Raw genomic sequence first — 9,052 nt, forward strand, 5'->3', positions numbered from 1 at the left:
TTCTTTCCACCCTCCTTATTGCATGCTAAAGGGCTCTCCAGTCTAGCAGTGGTCACTGAAAGATACCTCTTTCATACCAGCTCCTTCGTTAAATATGAGGGTGTACGCATCTCATTATTCTTGTGCTACTGCTGAGTTGTGCAGCACCACTGGGCACTGCAGGAGATGACCCATTCACCAGTTTGAGGGACAACCATACTTGAGCGAATACAGTACTCTGCCTTTGTCTCTGCAAAACTGGGCAACTAGATGAGATTTAAGGAAAATTTTAAGGATTAAAGAAATATTTACTTAAACCCAGACTTGAAATAATGAAGCAAAATTGCCAAAAAACCAAAAAAAAAAAAAAAAAAAATAACAGCATGCCCTAGCAAGGATTTTTCTGAGCTCTTCCAGCTTGTGAGATGTGGCTTACATAGTCCCCTGGTCTGGCCGGTCCTCAGGCGCTCTTTCTTGCTCTATATTTTACAGATGATTATGTAAACTACCCAGAGCAGTTTTTCTGGAAAGCCTTCCTGTTCTCAAACCCAGGATGGCATCGGCTCCCTTGTCCTCTCTTATGACTACCTGCCCCTTTTCTCTCCTGGACCCTTCATTGGAGCTTGCCCACTGTCTTGATCACAGGAGGGGCTTCAGCTATCTACTCCATTTCTCACAGGGACACTTGTTTAACATTTCTCTTGTGACCTTTGGTATGTTGCTGGTTTTAGGCTTCACACTTTCTGTCTCTCATTTCACTCTTTTAAAAACACTACAATAAAACTTTTCACATGTCAGATAGTAGAGACTTCATACAGGATTCCTACTTTTCCTTCCATAGCAGTACAGCAGTGCTCGATAGTGAAGCTGTTGAAATTCAGAGCGATGTGTTTACATTGAGGTAGCCAACTGTATACACTGCTAATTTTAAGAGGAAGAGGAACCCTTCTTGGGATAATTAGTTTTGCCATATTTATAGACATGACCTCCTTCTGAAGCATGTTTTTCCTGACTCTGAGTCGGCTGCTGACAGCCAGTATTACAGGAGTTTATTGTGAGTCTCATGGTCCATGTGTGCTTATGTATACACAGCGCAGACAAGACAAAGCCACAGAGAGATAATGAAGGCAACGATGTTAAACCCTGTAGCAGTGCCCAGTAATGAAGCATTTGAACAACTGACGTGGGCCAAATTCCAGCTCCTGTCTAGGCCGTAACAATCAGGAAAATCGCCTTGTCCTTTAAATGATTTTACCGATCTGGACAAGTAGCCAAGAAGATGAGGTAATTGTCTCTCCCTTACCTATAGCCCTGGCAGTGGCAGCTTCTAAATCAGGTGGTTTGCCTGTACCCCCAGGGCCCACCAGTAAATGGGGATACTGCCGCGTAGGATCTCCCTACGTGCCCTTTTGAGATGTAGAGGCAACACAGTGTGTGGATCGGATAAGTACCGCAGTCAGGTTTTGCAGTCTTTCCGCTGCAAGTCAGTTGGCAACACAGTACTGTAGATCAATGGTAAATACATACAACCTTCTCGAAAAGTTCAAGTGGGCAATCAGAGCAAGGCAAGTGTTTGCTCTTACACTTTGGTTGCAGAGCATTTGTGGAGGGATTTCAAGGAAACCTCTCGGTAGCAGGAAGCTGCTGCTGCAGGCATTCGATGAACGACCTGCGTAGTCGTCTTCTGCGCCTGGTGCCTCCTTCCCCGGGCTGCTTAATAAATACATGAGCGTGGCCATTATCAGCCAGGCTCCCTTTCTTTCGCCTGTGCTAATGTGCCAGTATTTTATGTTGCATCGAGTGAGGAGGGAAAGCGGTGATAGGAAGCCTTTTTTCCCTTCCCTTAAATAGGATTGATGACCACAGCTTAACAGCATTCCAAGAAAAAGACATTTGATCGAAGGTGGCCAGAGCCTCCCCTGAGATGCTGCATAAGGACGTTCGTCCTGATTGTAACTTGCCTTTGCCATTTTCAGTGCAGACAGACCTATTGCAAATCCTGTGTTAGCTCACTGCATTTAATGTGCACGCACATATGTAAAGGTACCTCTTTGATTTCCCTCCAGCCTGCCTCCCCACACCTCCCACGTAGGCCCAAGGGCTGCACCAGGTGCCCGCACCACCGGCAGCTCCATCTCGCGGCAGCTCCATCTCGCGGCAGCTCCCGCTTGGTGCCCTTTGGTGCCCCTTCAGCCATGGGGGGGTCTGCTCTGCTGTGCAGGAGCACCGGCGAGCTTTCTGCACACCACAGGCTGGAATTCCCTCTGGGCCTCTGCGATGAATATTGCAGAAATCTCACCGAGCAGGGGAAAGCATCGTGCTTTTACGTGCAAGGGCTTGCCAGTTTGAATCACGTCTGTTGTGTTGCGGAGGGGAATATTGCTCTGGTTGCAGTGGGGTAGTGGAGCACTAGCAAGTCTCATTTGCAAGGGGTCCCGGGCTTCAGTCTCGTCTCATCTGTCACCAAGAGAAGGAATCGACTCTGACAACTTCTGCAAATGCTGTTTTCACTTTTGTTTTTTGTTCCTCAGCCGTGTCCTTTGTTTCTGAAAGGCTGTTTACATACCGCAGATTTTTTTTTTTGTGCAAATCGATTAGCTTTAATTTCTTTCTCAACTACCTGATTTTTATCCCATTCACCAGCATCCTGTTGGTAATTCCATGATATATGATAATGCGATGCGATAGCCCTCCAAAGTTAGCAAAATGTTAGAATAGCTGTTGGCAGCTTCTGGAAGAGTAATTAGCAAGTAGGAATACTGAAAGATGTGCACACTAGCCTAAGTAGGCATTTTCCAGCTGTCTGCAAGTTCAAAACTAGTAGGGACTTTTCAGGCTCTAACACAAGATTAATTACTTGCTACTAGAAAAGAAATTTAAAAAAATGTGTAGTGTGCAGTCAGGGCTACTGTGTTTTGTTCCTTAATTTGGAAGTGGACTTCTTTGTCAGAGAGAACAGGATTTTTACAGTATTTGGTAGTCATTTTCCTCAGGAGGCAAGCCTTTTCATCACAAGGGGATGTCAAGCTCAAACTCAAAATAGTAAGCCACCTAAGAAAGCGCTGAGGGCGTTCTGTGCATCAGTCCTCACGCCGCTGGGCGTAGCGCTGCCTTGCATGGGGATGGTGCGGTGCAAGCGCCTTTGTGCTGGCTGCCTCAGCTCTGTATGCATCCTGGCGTAGCCCAGGACATCAGCGTTTCCTTTCTCTTTCTAATGCGCAGGAGTTTCTGTCCACGATGCTTTCTTTAGAAAGCCTTTGCACTGCTGTGCTGCTGTTTTGCATGAAGGAGCCCACGTAAATCAAATATAGCCACACAGCTGTGCTAAAAGCCTCCTTTTTATCCACGGGCAGCTATTGTCAGCCACCTTTTATTTCTCCTCTCTCCTATTCTGTTGCTCCTCCAGAATCAGCCGGAGGGTGACTGGATTTTTGTTTGCTTCTTGCTGTAAGGTAGTCGGTCTCCACCAATGCAATGGAGAGAGTGGGCAGGCAGAGGGGAAGCATACGACGGGTGCATTCGGACTGCTTGACAGTTTTATTTTAAGCTTAGGCTCTTGCCACCTCCGTAGCCTCTTCTGCTCTCTGCCTTTCGCTTAACATCTCTTGTACCTAATTCTCTAATCAGCTGGATTATCGTCTCTTGGCACTGTGTCCTCACCCACTCTCCAGCTTCTCACCAGTGATTACCTCTCCTCTCTCATCCCTTCTCCACTCTGACACATCTCCCTATTTGCTTCTCTAAGTGCCTGCGACTTTCCCTCCCCTCGCCTCCCATTGAAAAAGCACCATCCCACCTCTCAGTGGGGGAAAGGACAATTTCCAGCAATATTTTTTTCGGTGTCGCCTCCATTCCCACTGCTCTTTCAAGCTCCTTGGCAGTCATTCCCCTCTCTGTTCTGGGCAGTGCAACCTCTCTCTGCCGCCTGCCCACTCTTTTCTGCTCCCTCCCAGCATCCTTACATACTCACTGTAGTATGCAATGGCTTTATTTGCGGTTTCTTCAGTTTCTTTTTGCTCACTGAAAACACTGGAAAATAGCCATGCTTTCCCACAATTCATTCCCCTGTTCTCACCTCTGCCCCTCCACCCTCCTGCAGGCAGGACTGGGCTCCTGCCCCCTTACTACAGACCCTTCTGCCTTGAAACTTCTCCACCCATCCCTCCTCCGCCTTTCCTGCTGTGTAACTCTTGATCCATAAGCCCCCAGCCTCTTCAGCCTCCTCTCTCTCCAAGGTAAGCCTGGTCCTTTCCCTTATTTTATCTTGGACCCCTCCACTCATCCCTAGTAACGCAATTTTTAGTATCCTTGTGTATGTTGCTCCTGGCTCTTCCCCATCCCTTCAACTTTTCACCATTGCCTCTGGACTAGTCCATTTTCAGAGCTTTTTTCACACATCTCTTTCCTCCTTTATTATTACTAAAAACATTTGCACAAACATCCTTGTCAGGATTTTAATTTCTCCTCTTGCTTATGCTCCGTTTGGAAAAATTCTTGCCACATGCAGTGGAGAAGAATACATGTATGCGTATATACTTCAGGTGAGAAACGCATGGAATAATGCCTACAAATGATACTGAGACACCTAATTTGTACAGAGTTAAAGGAGTGTTTCCTGCTTGGTAGAAGTCTGGGTAGCTCTATTGATAGGACTGGCCCAAGGACCCTTTTAATAGAAATCATCTCATTTTTTAATGTTTGGAAAGTTCATGCCAGGCGACATGGGCTATTCCAGAAACAAGCAATGACAATAATACGTATTTGCTAAGAGATATTAATTAAACATTGTGCATATGTGTGCACATATACACATATGTAACTATATGCACATGCACATGCAAGTCTGGTTTTAAGACACTATATTGGAGCGTAGTATGCTGTGATGGAAAAGCATCGTGTCATTCATAACAAACTAGTGACTGTCCTGTATTTTATCAAGCACCAAGACACAACTGTGTCTTACTAGGACTTAAATTCTTGAAGTAACGGCATGAATCTGTAGATACACTTACCTGATCTTGGCTTCCAATAGATATAAATTAACTGAGCCTATTTCTACAAGACTTGAATTGTGCTAATGGCAAAATCTTCATTTAGTCTGACAATGGAAAATTGTCTCTCCCTTCCATGAATCTATGTCACTATGTGGTCAAGTTTGTCTAAAAAGACTGGATTTGGTCCTGCATAACAATATTTGCATTCTTCTGACAGTTCAAGAAACACAGTACATTGATTTAGCTAGAAGATTTGTGGAGTGATTTTTTTTTTTCTTTTTTTTTTTTTATTGCAGCCTGCAGTATAGGTTAGGTACAGTTAGAGTAGGCAGAAGTAAGGGGGAAGAAGTGAGAAAAAAAGTATGCTTGTTTCTACATTGCGGACTGTTCTCTTTTACATGTATACAGAGAGACAAACTCCCTGGCAAGCACTAGAGTTTGCCGTCTAGGCTGGTCCCCTTTTTAGCACAAAAATTGCTGTAGGGGGTTGCAAAGCGCTGGGAAGTATTGATTTGTTTCCTAGCACGCTATTTGTATTACATATTTTAGTTAATAATTAGTAATGCTTTTAGATTAGTTTCATTTGAAATACTAATCAATGAGCTTTATAGATTCCCCGCTTTATATATAAACATGTCAGTCTCCAATGGAGCGAAAGAGTTTTATTTTATCCCAGATTGTTTATACTGTATAATGATTAATCTGTGGTTTAATCTCCTTGTCTTCATGCTTTTATGGCTTGATCCTGCTTGTTGCAGGGGATCTCAAATCTCATTACAGGGCATGGATTAAAGGCACTCAACACCTTGCCAAATAAGTGCTGGAGTGTGCCAGCTAAGTCCTGTTGCATGTAGACCTCCCAATGCTTCTCACTCCACATTTGCACCAGATCTAGGACTGCCTGCCTTGTATCTTGTCATTTCCTCCCTGCAAAGCCTTATTTTGAACCACGGTAGGTTTGCCAGACTTCACGTGCACAGGGTCACAGTTTTCTTGCTGTGATGTTCTCTCAGCCTGTAGTTGGAAAACCACCACCAAAGTGTTTCAGGTGAGGGGGAAGTAAATAGGAAAATAAAGCTTGAAATTATGTGTTGATTTTCTGGTGTTCAACATCTTTTTTTGAGCTCTTCTAAAGCTCTGGTGCCCCCATGCTGTGGAGCAAAGACATGAGATCTCAGCTGGAGAGTGGGCTTGGGGCCACAGGTGTAGTCGTTGCTGTTGCTATTCCCATGGAAATCCATCTGACCATCCAGAAACTTCCAAAAAGAAAGCCCAGGGCAGCTGATGGCTTCTGATTAATGCTGCCTCAGCAACCTGGTTTCTGACAAACCAGGGGGACCTGCAGAGCTGTGCTTAGCTCACTCCACCTGTATTTGGTGCAGCGTTGCAGACTGCTCGGTTGTGATTTTGCAGACCAGTGATGGTCAGCCAGCACCGCTTGGAAAGCAGAAATCTCATGGTTCCTGCCTTGCCCCTGACCTGCATGGGCTCAAGGGTCAGGTTACACAATGGCACCTTTAGTTTGTTTAAGGTAAGGAAATTATGCACAGAAGCTGTTAAAAGAATATAAAGTTGTCAAGTCAAGTGAGAAATTTTATAACATCACCTGCTCAGCCTTCAATTGGATCCTGTGTGCATGCAAATTTGACAGTCTTTAATTGCATGTCTCCAAGATCTATGGAGAATATAGCTTCTCAATTCACATCAGAAAAAGCACACAGACTTTTTTCTTCTTGGAGAAGCAGCGTTTGCTTGTACATCACGTATCTCTTAAAGATTGTCCAGACTGTAGGTATGGGGTACATTTCATCAGCCAGGCAAAGCTTCCATAGGCCACAGCTGCATGAAACAAGCTCTGAGCAAACCTGCCGTGGTCCTGAAGGTAGTGTGGCAATGGTGATTGCCACCGTGGGGACAAGGTCCTCACTGATTTGTTTTGTGTTGCACTCAGATATGGTACAATCAGGTGTCCTGAGGCATCTGTCCCCTTGTGAAGGGAGAGGGAAGGCAGAAGATAGTGGGGGTTGCAGTCACCATGCTGCTGAGGGTGGAGAACGGCTTGGGATTTTGTGGCTCTCGAAGCTGTAGTCTGCAGAGACTGTGGGGAAGGTCTGGTTTTGGTGGCCTCTCTTTCTGTACCAATAGTACATTCCCCTTGAAGACAAATGAGCAATTGGGGGCTGTAAACTAACCATAGAGGGAGAGAGTGACATCGGTGAATACCCAACCGCATAAACCAGCCTTATGGTGCTTTCAGTATATGTAAGTCTAAACCATTAGGGTTGTACAAGAATCACATTGTTTGACTTTTTAGTTCTTAGCATTACAGGAGGGGCATCGGAGAGAGTGGCACATGAGCAGGAATCCAAAACAGTTTCAGTGGGAATGGTTCTCTTAAAAACAGACAGGAAAATAAAGGTTTGCAACTTGTTGCGTGAGAAAATGAAGCAAGAAGGGAAGCAGTTTGTCAAACGCTATTATTTGTGGGCAGTCTTAAATAATGTGAACCGTGGGGCCTCAGATCCCATACGGTGACCTTGTGCAAGCAGAGTACACCACCTACCAGGAGATTATAAATTTATGCATGCACTGTACTCAGAACTGAAAAAGGTGTTTTCCAAAGTTAGAACCTGTTGTGTTGGCATAACATTGCATTTAAAGTAAAAAGCGTTGAAAGCACTGGGAATTGTTGAAGAATATTCTGCCAGCTGCTCAAAATTATGATTTTATACTGCCATCAATAACAAAAAATGTTACTCTAATGAGAAGCTATTCTGGTTAAATGAAGAAATAGAAGTCATGATAAAACATTAATTAATTGCATATCAAAAAAGGGAAAATAGAAAAGGCAGAAATGTTCCCTAGGTGGCTTTTGTATTTGAAACGGTGGAAGAGGATGTGTCCATCCTCTGCGGTGATATGGAAAGAAGAGAAAGTTTGCTGCTTATAGCAAAGGAGGATCTGAGACAGGCAGGAGTGGTTGAAATTAAACATTTTCACATCCTAGTAACTTTTACATCCAGGAATCTTGAAGGAGGAGCTGAAAAGCTGTGTTAAGTGGCTGTTAATTTATAATAAATCCTCGGAAACGGGAAATTCCAGAAAATTGGAGGGCTGCCAGCTGTATTTCTGATATTTCACAAAGATAAAAGGGATGTCCCGGGGAACTGAAGGCTGGTTTAGCTTGACGTCAGTCCAGGGTAAAATAGCGGAACAGCTATTTCAGGATCTGTCAAGAGAGAACTTGGAGGCTAAAGGTATAGATAATTCCAGTAACAGTTGAAGAGAGAGCTTGTCAAACAAACCACTGGGTTTTTTTGCTCTGTCAGGATTGCAAGTCTGTGTGATAAAGGCAACTGTTGATATTGCCTTTAGGAGGCCAGATTAGGTGGTCCTTTCTGCCCTTAGGGTTTGTGAACTGTAGAAGGAATGCCCTGAGATTAAAACTCCCATGACAGAGTGTGCTAATTCAAACAGAAATAATTGAGCCACTCTTTCCCTAGGATAAAGTGTGGCTTAGTTTGGGGTTTTGCGTGTTAATCTCCTATTTGATTTTATTTGATGGCTTTTGCAGCTTTAAGTGTGTTGAGTACATTGTAGTTCTGTGGGGGCAAAGAAACCAAACAAACTTCAAAAAGCTGCATGAAAAGCTCAACAAATAATATAAGTATCCTCAAACAAAGATAAAAATCCAAGTTCTTCTTATAGCAGCCTTTGCAGCTTTAATCCCTTGTTCTTTACCATGGCAAAGAAGCTTTCATAAGCTCCTCTGGATCTTGCAGGAGAAAGAAAGCTTGTCTTTGCCTTCTGCTTTCTTTGCAGTCCTCTAAGATATAGGTGCAGATGCTACGTTGGCTGTACTTACCCCTCAGAACCAGGACCCAAAAGCATCAAATCTTTTCTTTCTGGGCTCCTTTAGGCTGTGATTGCACTTACTCAAAATGCCCATTTCTGTCTCACATCCTCTCCGCTTGCCCCGGCTGTAGCCTGATGGGTGTTGGCAGCAGAAGAGATTGCTTTCCGTGCACCTTTCGCTGAGGGATGATTTATTGTCTGCAACAGGAAAGGCAGTTTAGTTC

The sequence above is a fragment of the Pelecanus crispus genome, chromosome 3, assembly GCF_030463565.1.
Source record: "Pelecanus crispus isolate bPelCri1 chromosome 3, bPelCri1.pri, whole genome shotgun sequence".
NCBI lineage: Eukaryota > Metazoa > Chordata > Aves > Pelecaniformes > Pelecanidae > Pelecanus > Pelecanus crispus.